The sequence below is a fragment of the Ambystoma mexicanum genome, chromosome 3q (assembly GCF_040938575.1).
Source record: "Ambystoma mexicanum isolate Mex_15411 chromosome 3q, UKY_AmexF1_1, whole genome shotgun sequence".
Lineage (NCBI taxonomy): Eukaryota > Metazoa > Chordata > Amphibia > Caudata > Ambystomatidae > Ambystoma > Ambystoma mexicanum.
Window position 1 is genome coordinate 507,664,012 of NC_090926.1, and position 13,237 is coordinate 507,677,248.

A 13,237-nucleotide genomic window follows, 5' to 3' on the forward strand; every position below is an offset into this window, starting at 1 on the left:
CTTTTCATGAACTGATCCGTTTGACAGGACGTATCCATACTCAATGTGTGTACCAGAGGAACCCTAGTGTCCAATGACTCCAACCAGGAAGCAAATTCAAATACCTTAATCATTTTGATCATGTATAATAAATTCCTTAATGCACTGCCATCTCCCTGCATGAGCTGGTTCATCATCCACCCCCTTGTTAACCACTGAGGACTGACCGCCCCAAGGATTCAGAGATAACATCCTCCATCTTTTTGGTCAGAGACTGCAATGCAAGGCAGAAGGCAGGCACCAAGTCCATGGGACTGCCAACTCTGTTTCTTGATGAAACTTCACCAAGAACACACGAGTGACCTGCCTGAGTAGATGTTACCTCCTTCACAGACACCATAGGCATAATGATGGGACACAGGATTGTATCTGGTTCAACCTCATCATCAACAGTGTTGAAAGAATGGAGTACCTTGTCTTCTGTGGGCACTTAGGGCCAATAAAGTTAATCGACTTCTATTCCCATGAAAGGAAGGGGACTCCATTGGTACACGGGGCATCAAAGGGGCATTTATACTTTGTAATGTTTCATTTGCTATCCCTATAATTGAGGACTTAGACAATTATGTAATATTGGAAGCTGATTTAAGCAGCTTATTGGTAACATGTGATCAAGTAACAGGCATTTTTTTTTTTAAATTGCAAAAACAAATCCGGTCTAAGCACATATCATCCAATCCAGTACTATGCCCCCACCTGATTCAATGTGGTAGAGAAAAGCTATAGGGAGGCTGGCGGAAGGGTTTACCAAAAGGCAAGAAAACTACAAATATAACCCTCCTGTCCCATTGACTACTGCAGGATTTAACAGTGTTTTAGCTCACCAGAGCCTGTTCACCTTTATTTCACAAATATCCAAGACCTCTAAATACAGAGCAATAGACATTAAAACATTATCCAATGCTAGACGTAATTCAGCTTGCAGGAAGGTATCGAAAGGCACAGCGTGGGATGTAGCTGGATGAATTAACACACCACAGGTGGTAGAGATGAAACAGAAGACCTCCAGCAATCACCCACAGTAGCCATAAGGGGCCAACTTTATGCAGGCTGCTTTCGGGATTACTCCTGACTTTAATCCAGACAAAAGCAGTGTGACAAGAAAGTGCTGGTTAATTTTCAGCATCATTATAACTTTTCTACACTTAAACTGATAATTCTGTAATTTTTTCCATGCTGATTGCCACTGCCACAGTAAAAACATGTCTAGTGCTGATGCTGACACCAAGACACAATATGTGTCTTGATAGTGGTGGGGTTATGGTGGTTGTAGTGGTGTTTCTAGAACTGCTCTGTACAGCTGCACACCAATGGCATTGCTGAGGATCCTTACCTGTGAATCTGCAGGTGGGAACACCCCTTGTTTCTAAGCAATAGCGTACAACATTTGACAGACCTTCAAAATGTTATTTTTCCTAATTCCATGTCCCATTGTCATGATCTGGTCTTTGACCATTTGAACCAGAGGGGTTGCATCACTGTCTGTAACCATTGAAGATGACATGTGTAGCACATGCAAATGTTACTGGAAGCTAGACTAGCATTATCTTGAGTCCCCACTGCCTAGGAGTCAAACACATGGATACTCCTGCAATCCTGCTTAAAATGTGGGTTGCTTCAAACGCTCCTGGATAGATGTGTGCTGTTCAAATAGGGACTTAAAGAATGTTTAGGTTTAAATTATTTTTGGTGGAAAACTCCTATATGAGGCTGAGCAAGAGTAGGCTTTTTGCTGTTTGTAATCTTCATAGAATCTCCCAGGCTTAGACAGAACAGGTACAATGGAAACCCATTATCTGGCAAATATCAATTGTATTGGCAATATTGGTTTCTTTTTACTCAAAGTGCAGTGCTAAAAGGTTTAGCTAATGCACACATCATGGCATAAATCAGGGAGTTGCTGTTATGACAGTAATTAATAATGATAGGTTAGTTCATGTAGTTTATTTCTCAACAGGTTACATCAGGTCACATCAGGTTTCATCAGCATAGGTAATCAAGGAGCTAGGAATATCTTATGGAGAGCCCACTGGCTCCCAGCACCAAGGCTACATCTTCATCAACTGTCTGGATCAGAACTCCAACCACACAACATTCGCATTAGACACACAGGGTTCCATGCTGACATTCGACGCTGAGATCACCACTCACCTGGACATGCATACAGGGACCAGGACCAGACATAACTTTGGCATGAAATGTTTCACTCTAACGGTTAGTGCTGCTAACTTTATTGCTGCCACCAAAACTAGCAATCAATCCAGATATCTTAATCAATACTTCCTTCGTAAAATATGACAGCAATATATATCACCGTTCTATTGTAGGCAATGTTTGATTGATCCATGGAAGCACTGTAAGTAATGATTTAAGATAGCCCCACACACCACAGCACAACGACAAAAAATACCAATCACCTGACGTTCAGTGCATATCTTCCTTCACCAGGACTGATTTACTATCCTATTACCAGCTTTCATTTCAATATGGATCATTTGACTCTATTTTGTTGTATAATTTATATTATTTAATGTGCACTGCATTATTACCCCATGACAAGCATTTCAAGTAATGTACTCAGTGAAGTTGTATGGGAATCAAAATGTAATGTAACTCACATGAACAATAGGCAATGTAAGCCTGTAAGAGTTTGGGAAGAAGAAGAGAGCAACTTGCTCCACTAGTACAGGCCAGTAGCCCACACATCAAAGACCACATGTTACCCACACATCTGTCACCACTCATGTTGAAAATAATATATTGGGCTAGTGACTCCAGTGAGAAAACGTGTCAATGGGGTATAAACACATTTTTGTTACAAAACTAAATTAAATGCGTTGCCCCACAGCCGCACAAAAGTTAAAGCAAAAACAAAACAAAAAAATACATGTATTTCGAACTGCACAGTGACAAATAAATATCCATGAAACAATACCTAAAAAAAGGAAACAATGGTACTAGGGAAAGGGCACTATAAAGAACCACTCCCGTGGAAGGCCCTTTTTAGACTCAAAATGCCTAATCATAGCCACTGTATGACACAGGTGTATATGGATTTCATGGAACTTCCCATTTATTTTCGTCCACAGTTTCTGAAGGGCCCGACATCAGTGTGCCTGGATGGATGGGGCTGTTGCGAGTTGGGCAGGTTCCAATGCAGTCTGCTTTTTCTTGTTGAGCTACAATTCCTACACCCTTTAAACATTCCGTTGCCACAGTGACTTTGTTGCACAGCTAGAAGATCCCGCCTGCGTCTCCTGCAAATGTATGTATGAGAACATTAGATGGGTATATATTACTTAAGATAGTTTAGTGTGTTGTTTAGCATATTATACATTTCAGTACATAGCATAGTTAAGTACATTGATTCGTTTAGGGTTTATAGTTATATTAAAGTTAACAGTTATTTAGAGTTTATATTTTACAGTTAGACTGAAGTGTTTACGAGATTAAAGGTTAGCAAGGTACACGATTTAAAGTTTAGAGTTTTAAGGTTTTTTTGTAAAGTAAGTTAATTAATAAATATTTCATGATTAACTTGATTTCTCTTGCCATCCAAGAACAACAAAAAGGCTCTCTTAATATTAGTGAATTGCTATTTTCACATAATTGTTATTATCGTCTATTTCAAGACACAACATTATGTGCATCTTAAACGATTTCATGCATAAATACTAAACATAGAATATAGAAGAAAAGGACAATTGACAACAAGCACTAAACATGCAAGATATATAATCATCTAAGACATGCTTTTATAAAGAAACACACATACATCAAGCATCATTACATGTTAAATAAACCAATGCATACAGATATGAAATCCTTTGGTAAAAAGCAAAGCATGCTTGCAATGAGCTAATGAATGGACAATTGACCTGTTTACACAGCCAATGCCGCATGTGTTTTGGTCCCTCATGTCAGACTTTTTTCAGGGGCTACAATATGAGGATCATCAACTGTTTAATTGTGCTGAATTAAGATGTTGATATTTATATATTGATACATATATTCACAATATTCACAATATTGATCAATTACGCAAAATCATACAATACAAAACATGTTTTTATATTGCACATTGCTACACATGTCTTCCATTTGACATCCACATCCATTATTGTGCTGATTTCACAATTCCATTCCCCACTGCTAGCTCCACTTTTTGCAATGGAAGCATGCAGCGTCTCCTGATCTGGATTACTTAAAGGTGACTGTGTTTTCTTCATAAAACAATGTATGATTATCCAAATAAATGGAATCATTTCAAGTTAGCAAGGTCATGTGCTTTGGCCTGATATCAGACAATCCACTGTATACAGAATCTCCATTTCCAACGGCTACTCTTGCAAGGAAGTACCACATGTTACTTTTCAGAAACATATCTGGATGAAGGCTTAACTTTCCAATATTTTTACATATTCTGAACCATAATTTGCATGTGTGAAAAAGTATAAAGCAGCATAATTGTCACTTGGTTGCTGCTACATCATTAACATATGCCACACATCCACACTAACTTTAGTTTTTGCTTGACTATGTTTGTTTATGTACATAATGTGTTGTCTTCAAATTGACAATAGTGACATTCTGTGAGAATAAAAGTTCACCAAAGGTGCTAAAATGAAGCGAGCCTGTTTGTTGTTATTTTCTGGAGAAGAATCTCTTACTTAATTACACAAGGAATCACTGTTTATTTTGATGCCTTTAGCATACCACCACCTTCTGCTGCCTTTGAAGGCCCAGGGTTCCACAGTTACTCATGCATTCATGCACCACTGATAAGCAGGTGTGGTGCAAAGTGCAACATATTGTTGCACTGAAGATTGTGATTGTTTGAGATGTTGTTGACACCATGGCTCAGATCATGGTGAAACCTTCTCCTCTAATGATTGTGTTAATATATGACCTTCAACTCCACTCCAGCAGTAATGGCATGTACTGTTCCACATTCTATATTAGACAGGCCACCAAACCATCACTACAATGTAAGGTCCTAGCAGGGGTCCTCTCCAAAATCACAAATGCCAAACAAGCAGCATTCAGGGTGATCTGAAACTCACGTGTGCTGTGTGTACATATGGACTTCCACTTCATCTATGTAACTTATACTATGCACGAATCCACTCCCACAGATGTAGCTAATGTGGTTATGCATATGTTTTTGTTCCACTGGATGTACTTCCGCAAGCATTACACTTGCCAGATGGGGTAATGCTTATCATTTTTTTCTGAACACATGTGTTTTTACCTATTTCACACACACACATGTGTGTATGGTTTGGCCACAAAGAGAAATGTTGGGAAATATCACTTACTCACTGAATGGTGCAGGCACACCCAGCGAAACACTATGGAAAACATTATACCTTACCTCTGAAGTTGGCAAATCCCCAAAATCATGCTATCAGAAAGGAACATTTGCACATCCGACATTGGGACCCTTTTGAGGTATTCACTTGCAGGGTGCTTTTCCATAGAGACAGCTACAAGTGGAATAATTCAAATGCCTTTTTTATTTATTTGGTGTTTGGTGCCCTTTTGTATGTTCACAAGTGAATCCTTCCTGGTAGCCCTGTACAGTTGGTAATCACATTTTATCCTGTCAGAGATAAGTGGCAATTATGAAGTTGGTGAATGTTCCATAAGCAGAGAAATAGAAAATAAATCAAATACTGCATTTCCCCTTTACATAGTTGAGATACCAAAAACATAGGACCTACAGAACCAGTATGTTAAAATCCATATACAGATCTTCTAGGGATGGTAACTGTGTTCCAGTTTCCCTTAAACACCACATCAAAGACCTGTCATACTGAATGTGTTGTTTAGTTCAGCTGGCAATCCACCTACATCATATCAGCTTCTCCATGTCAAAGACCTTTCACAGAGTGCACTTCCGAAGAGGATTGTGGTATCCCTGTGGATTATATAATGATATATTTCTGTTGCAAGAAGAAGTAATGTTTGAGATAGAGGGTCACCCAGAGAAGTCAATTATATACCAACACTCCACATTTTACAAAGAAGAGGCAATCTATGAGGCATGCAATCAGGGGGAATAAGGAGATTAAAGAAAATGGGGACTGGCCGTACCTAGCAGTTTGCATTACAGGAGTCACCTGCAATGACAAGACTTCATGGTATATCCATATAAACACAAAGATATGTTTGAAGTGGATCAGCCAGTGGTAATTTATAAAAGTGGAGTAATGGAAATGTTCCAACTGGGCTGACCTGAGCGAGTGATTGCAGTGAGTGAGCTCAAATAAATCAAGACGGTCAAAAGGGAGTTCTCCCTACCAGAAATGTTTTTAAATAATACAGTGAAATGGCACATTTTACAGCACACATTTGAGAACAAATGGATTAAAATGCATACAATGTGCGATACGTTCTACAACATAGCCACTTTAAGACACACTGCAAAGGACAACCTTAGAAGGCCAGTCAACAATGAGTGTTATACCTTTGTTTCTGCCACATCCTTGGCAGGACATTTAAGCCTACATTTATACACTTTATGACTCAGGCAAAAGTTCTATTTCCACTTTGTTCAGTCAAGTAAAACATAAATTAGGCATATGAGCCTCATCACAGGTTGGGCCATAACCCTTAAATGTGGTGGTAATGCTTTTACCGTGGCATTTAAGGATTGGCCCAATCAGGAGTTGGGCTTTGAAAATCTCCATTTAACTGACGTTTTGGGTTCTATTAGAGTGGTGCTAATTGTGCAGGCGCTAATAGTGCCATGAAACCCCTATCGGGTACAATAGGGGAATGGGCTTTAACCGCCCAACCGCTACTCATGATCTAATAGAGCTGGACCGAGTAGAGGTAACGCCAATTGCGTTGAGCAGTATCTCCGCACAATTAGCACCAGGATTCGGGATGACTCATGATGAGGCCCATACGTGGCATTGATGAGCGGGCCACATCTTACCTGCTTTTTGGTCTGCTTTGAGGCAAACAGGATGATGGAGTGGCGAGTAATGAAAATCATGAAAGGAGTGGTGTCACACAATGAGGAGGGGTAACCCTCCCCTCCTATGGATAACTGCAACCCAGAGTTCCACAAAAAGGAAGAGAGCAGCAATGCTCCCTGACCATCTCCAATACAAAAACTCACCAAATAACTGTTGCTCTAATCCCAACGCACATTTTGCATTACCTCAGCTGTATTCTATTGGTTGCAGCGCTCAGAGGCTCAGGATGGGTGATGTATGATTAGGGCAGGGTATCAATCAAATTGCGTATATATCAAAGTTGTGCAGATATGTGAATAGCTGGACCACTTTTTTTCGGGAGACTCAGCTGAATTTTATTGGACGTGGAGCAAGAGGGTCCGGTGAAAAAGGACTAAACAGTATGGGAGGCAAAAAGCAAGTGTGTCAAAATAAAATAGTGGTCAGATTCAAAATAGCGAACCTGCATGGAATGCTCTGGGAGGCAAAATGCAGTTGTGACAAAGAATAACAGTGGTGAGAATGAAAGTAGCAAACCTTCATGGAATACTGTGGGATGCTGAATGCAAGTGTTGCAAAATATTACAATGGGTACATTCAAACTAGCAAACCTGCCTGGAATGCGTTGGGAGGCAAAATTCAAGTGTGGCAAAATTGAACAGTGGCTACATTCAAAGTAGCAAACCTGCAGCGAATGTGCTTGGAGGCAACATTTGTGATGGAGGAAGGGTCTCCCAGGCCCCCTTCATTCCCAAGTGAACACACATGGTATGCTCATTCCTTGGGACAACGCGCCTCTGGCCAAGGTGTGCAGTATCCATTGAATGACCCATAACTGTGTATGGCCTGTAGGCCACGAGACTCCATTGTGTTTAGTTACTGACTCCATTTTATATTAGGCCACACTTAAAATGTTAGAAACCAGCCTGCATCTCTCCCCTTCAGTGTTTGTGCACAGTCCTCAAGCCAACCCCCATCTCCTCCTCTCTGCCTTCTCTGCGGCCGTCCTGTTCTCACGGAAGCCTGGCCGTGAGAAGTATCAAACTAAACACTGTGGGCCTCATTATGGGTCGCGCGGTCCGGAAATAACAGTGGCGGTAAAACCGCCACCACTGTTATTTCCGGACCGCCCGATCCCGAGTCCTGCAGGCGGGAGGTGGCGTTCCCGCCAGGTCTGACCTGCCGGGTTTAACACCGCCTGCCTGCAGGCGGACATGGTAACACCAGCACCATCACGAGATGGTGCCGGTGTTTCCACTTCCCCATTCCCGTTGAGTACTATGGGACTCAATGGGAATGGGGATATACCGTATTCCGCCTCCGGAATTCCCGGGACACCAGGGCTGTAATGCCCTGGTAATTGTGGGATTCACAGAGGCGGAATGGTAATACGAGTCCGGCGGTAACCGAGCTGGAAAAACCGGCTGGTTGCCGCCGGACTCGTAATGAGGCCCCGTATCTCTCGCCTTCCCTTTTACATCATTGCCCTGTGAATGACCGGGCCGGAGCCTGGTCATGGAAAAAAAACATTAATCTCTACAAGCCTGCCTTACACCCACAGACCCTGTTTAAAGAAATATAGACCACAAGCCTCCTCAACCCAAATCCTTTTTGTCAGGGCTCCAATCTTCAGGGTCAGGAGTGGCACAAACCAACCATCCCCTCCGCAGTCTGGGCACTTGCAAGTCTGACCTTATACAAGACACCGAGACTCCAGCGGGGAAAGAGGGTTAGGGACACGATGGATGGATGGGTTCAGCAGTAGGGTAACCGGTGAGAGGGTTAGGAGAGGGGAGGTGGACAGGGAAGGGAACAATGGGTAACGCATTAAACATACATTCACATTATACAGTGCACATCAGAGAGTCTGAAAAGATGGAAATAGACTTAGCTCTGGGGTGAGTACTGGCCTCCTCCCTGCGTACTCTCAGGTCCAGTAACAATCTGGAGCATATTACCGCTTCAAGAGAGCACTGAGTTACTATATTGTGTGTTACTTCATACACCCAAAAGAACACTTGCCAGCATGCAATTGGTTAATCTGCACCCTGTTGCGTATGCTAGCAGTGCGGAGCACTATGAGTTAGTGCACGGGTTAATGCTGTCAACAAGCCGATACATGCAGAATTGCTGCATGTGGCACTGCACTGTACAGATGGATCCAGTGGGTCTTTGACCCTTGAGCGATCCGTTTATGAATCAATGAAGCATGCAGTCTGCCGCACGTGACTTGTGGCGGCTCAAGCACTCTGCTCTACGCGATTCCCCACATGGCTAATTGCCATGCAAATCGCATGCACTGCTTTGGACTCGGATTTCCCCTGGGTTCATGCACGCGATATGCCAGGATTGCGCTTTGGTGTCCAGATCGTGACTTAGCTGTTCTGTAGCCGGGGGGTCTGTGTGGAGTGTGGGCGGAGCCCCCCCCCTGCGCGTGCCCCAGCTGCCTTCTCGGACTGTGTTGGCCCTGCGGTGTGGCAGCGTCTCTCTATGCACTTAGCGCGAGCACTACTTAGCTTTTCTTGGCGAGGGGTCTGAGTGGAAGTTGGCTGGGGCGTGGCCCCTCGTGCTGATCCCCGATCTCGGAGCTCTTCTGAACACATCCTCTCCTGCCGGAAGCTTAAGCACAAGCCCTGTGCTTTGGATATCCTTGCGCGCACGCGTGCATGAATCCCGTCCCTCTTGGGCTTGTTCGTCTAGTCCTTACCCCAGGGGGTTCTGGGTAATGTCGTTTTTGCTGCCTTTTTCCTGCAAACAGGACACAACAGTCTTCTATAAGGATGTAATCTGTTCCTAGTGTTGCCAGCCCTTAATCCCTTTGGGTTCGCTGGTTTTGGTCCCTCTGTGGGTCCATAATGGAAGGATTTATGTCTTACCTCATGACAGTACTCCCCCCCGCACAGAAGGACCTGGGTTTAGGGTTATTTGGATAATTCTGATGAAACGCCTTTATCAACCTTGCAGCATGCATGTTACCCTCCGGTTCCCAGGATCTATCTTCCGGACCATACCCCACCCAGTCTACCAGATAGTACAGCCCATCTCGTTTTCGTTGGAATTCAGGATAGCTTTTACCTCATATTCCGGGTGTCCTTCAACCAGAATAGGGGGTGGCCGTGTGGTACGGATTGAAGGATTGGCTGGTTTTAATAAGGAAACATGGAATCTGGGGTGTATTTTAATTTGGCTGCGTAGGTTCAGCCTCACTGCCACTGGATTGTTTATTGCTGTAATGCCAAACAGCCCGAAGTACCGTGGTTGAAGTTTACGAGGACCTGTTAACTTAATATTACGCGTGGAGAGCCAAACTCGATCACCTCGTTTGTATTGGGATCCCTCTCTACGTTTCTTGTCAGAGTACATTTTATAAGTACTCTTGGCCATTTCCAAATTTTGTTGTATTTTAGACCAGACTTGCTGCGCCTGGGCATGCCTTCCAATCAAAGTGGGCAGATTATCTTGTGGTGTGCTAATGGCTGTGGGCAATACCCTTGGATGATAGCCGTATACCCCATAGAATGGTGTATACTTAGTTGACATGTGCACCGTGTTATTATAGGCGATCTCTGCTAACCACACATACTGGACCCATGATGACTCTGCACTTGTAGTGTAACAACGCAGATACGGTTCCAATTCTTGATTTACTTTTTACGTCTGTCCGTCAGTCTCTGGTTGATAACCCGAGGATAGACTCACATCCATTCCTATTAACTGGCAAAAGGCCTGCCAGAATGGTGAGGTAAACTGCAGACCACGATCTGTAATGACTCGTGTGGGTAATCCATGTAATCGTACTATGTTTTGCAGTATCAGTTCCGCTAATTCCCCTGCAGTGGGCACTCCCTTACATGAAATGAAGTGGCCCATTTTACTTAGTGAATCGACCACCACTAGTATGGATGTATAATTCTGAACTGGTGGCAAATCCACGATTAGATCCATGGTAACAGTGTGCCAAGGCGTGGGAGGGGTGGGTAAAGGTTGTAGGAAGCCTGCTGGCTTCAGATGACTTGCTTTTTGTCTGCCACATGTGTCACATTTAGATACATAAACCCGCACATCACGATGGAGAGTAGGCCACCAGTAGTGACGTGCAACATTTTGTTGAGTTTTGGAAACGCCCGGGTGACCTGCGGTTACTGCATCATGACACCATTGTAACACTTCCTTTCTGAGTGTCTCCGTGGGTAAATACAAGGCCTTACTATAATATGGAAGACCATCCACGAGTAAATGCTTAGAACCTCTAGTGCTCCATTCCCGTAATTCCTGGGCCGTCATAGCCTTTAAAACATCTTCAAAGATGTTTGGTCTACCTATTACTCCTATGATGCGTGTGGCTGGTACCAGGGGAAGCGGTTCAGCTGTTACTTTGGCTTCTGTCTCAGGATAATGGGACAATATGTCAGCTTTTTTATAATCACTTCCTGGGCGATAAGTGATGAGGAAATCAAAATCTGCAAAAAACAATGCCCAACGTAATTGTCGTGGACTAAGAGTCTTAGCGGTTTTAATGAACTGCAGATTGCGATGATCGGTAATCACCATGATGGTGTGATGTGCCCCCAGAAGATAATGCCGCCATTCTTCAAATGCAACTTTTACCGCCAACAATTCCCAGTCGGCAATAGTATAATGAGTCTCAGCCGGCAGCAGTTATCGCAAATAATAAGCTACCGGATGTAACAATCCGGTCTGCGGATCTTGTTGTGAGAGCACCGCTCCGATAGCATAACTAGAGGCATCTGTTTCCACAATGAATGCCTGAGCCAAGTCTGGATGCCGTAAAACAGGTGGCGTGGAAAAGGCCTGTTTTAATCGTTTAAAACCCTGCTCAGCCGCACTGTCCCACTGATAGGATTTCCCCTTTTGAAGTAGTTTGGTAATGGGCGTCACAAACTCTGAAAAGCCCTTGATAAAACGCCTATAAAAATTGGCGAATCCTAAAAAGGCTTGGACCTCCTTGACAGAAGTGGGGGCAGGCCAATCTAGCACAGCCTGCACCTTGCGCTGGTCCATTTGCACACCCGAAGGTGTCAAAAAGTACCCAAAAAGTTCTACTGTGGTACAATGAAATACACATTTTTCAATTTTAGCAAATAGGCGATGTTCTCTCAACTGTTGAAGAACAGCCTTGACATGTTTTATATGCTTGTGTTGATTCTTAGAATAGATCAAGATATCGTCTATGTGCACTATGGCAAACACATCTAGATAACCACGCAATACCTCATCGAGGAAGTGTTGGAAGGCCGCGGGAGCGTTGCATAGACCAAAGGGCATCACCTGATACTCATACAGGCCGAATTTGGTTCTGAAAGCTGTTTTCCATCGTCTCAAGCCCGTACTCGTACCAAGTGATAAGCCCAACGCAGATCCAATTTGGTATAGATGGTTGCCTTTCGTACTTGATCTAGTAATACCGGGATTAAAGGTAATGGATATCTGTTCTTGACTGTGATACTATCAACCCAGCGGTAATCAATATATGTTCTCAGATCTCTGGTCTCCTTTGGTATGAAGAAGAGGGGAGACAAAACTGGGGAATTAGAAGGCCTTATAAAACCATTTTGCAAGTTGGTGTCTATGTACTCCTTCAGGTGTTTTGTCTCAGCTTCAGTGAGTGCATACACCCGACTGCATGGTAACACTGCCCCGGGTTCAAGATCAATTCGACAATCAAATGACCTGTGGGGCGGTAGGGTTTCGGCAGACTGTTTACTGAACACATCAGCATACTCCCTATACTCAGGAGGTAGAGTGCTCAAATCGATACCCTCTGTGGCTATTGCTCCCACACTAACGCCGGAATCCCCTTCAAACTGTGGATCGTGCGTCGGAGTAATACAATACCTTACACATTCTGGAGAAGTGAAAGACACCTGCCCCATTGACCAAATTACTTGAGGGTCATGCCTACAAAACCTAGGGAGACCCAAAATTATGCCGAATTGAGGTGCTGCTATCAGATCAAACTGAATTTTTTCTACATGAGCTTGTTTGCAACACAATGTCAGCGTCTGAGTGCTATTAGTTATAGGACCAGAACACAGGGGGGTCCCATCAACTTCCCTCACAACCTCAGGGATTTCTTTAGGACACAACGGTATACCTAGTTTACGAGCGTAGGTAATATCGATGAAGTTTCCCGTGGCTCCAGAGTCCAAAAGGAGGGTTACAGGGATCTCATGACCCAGAAATCCCAAAACTCCTGACAGAGTAACATGGGG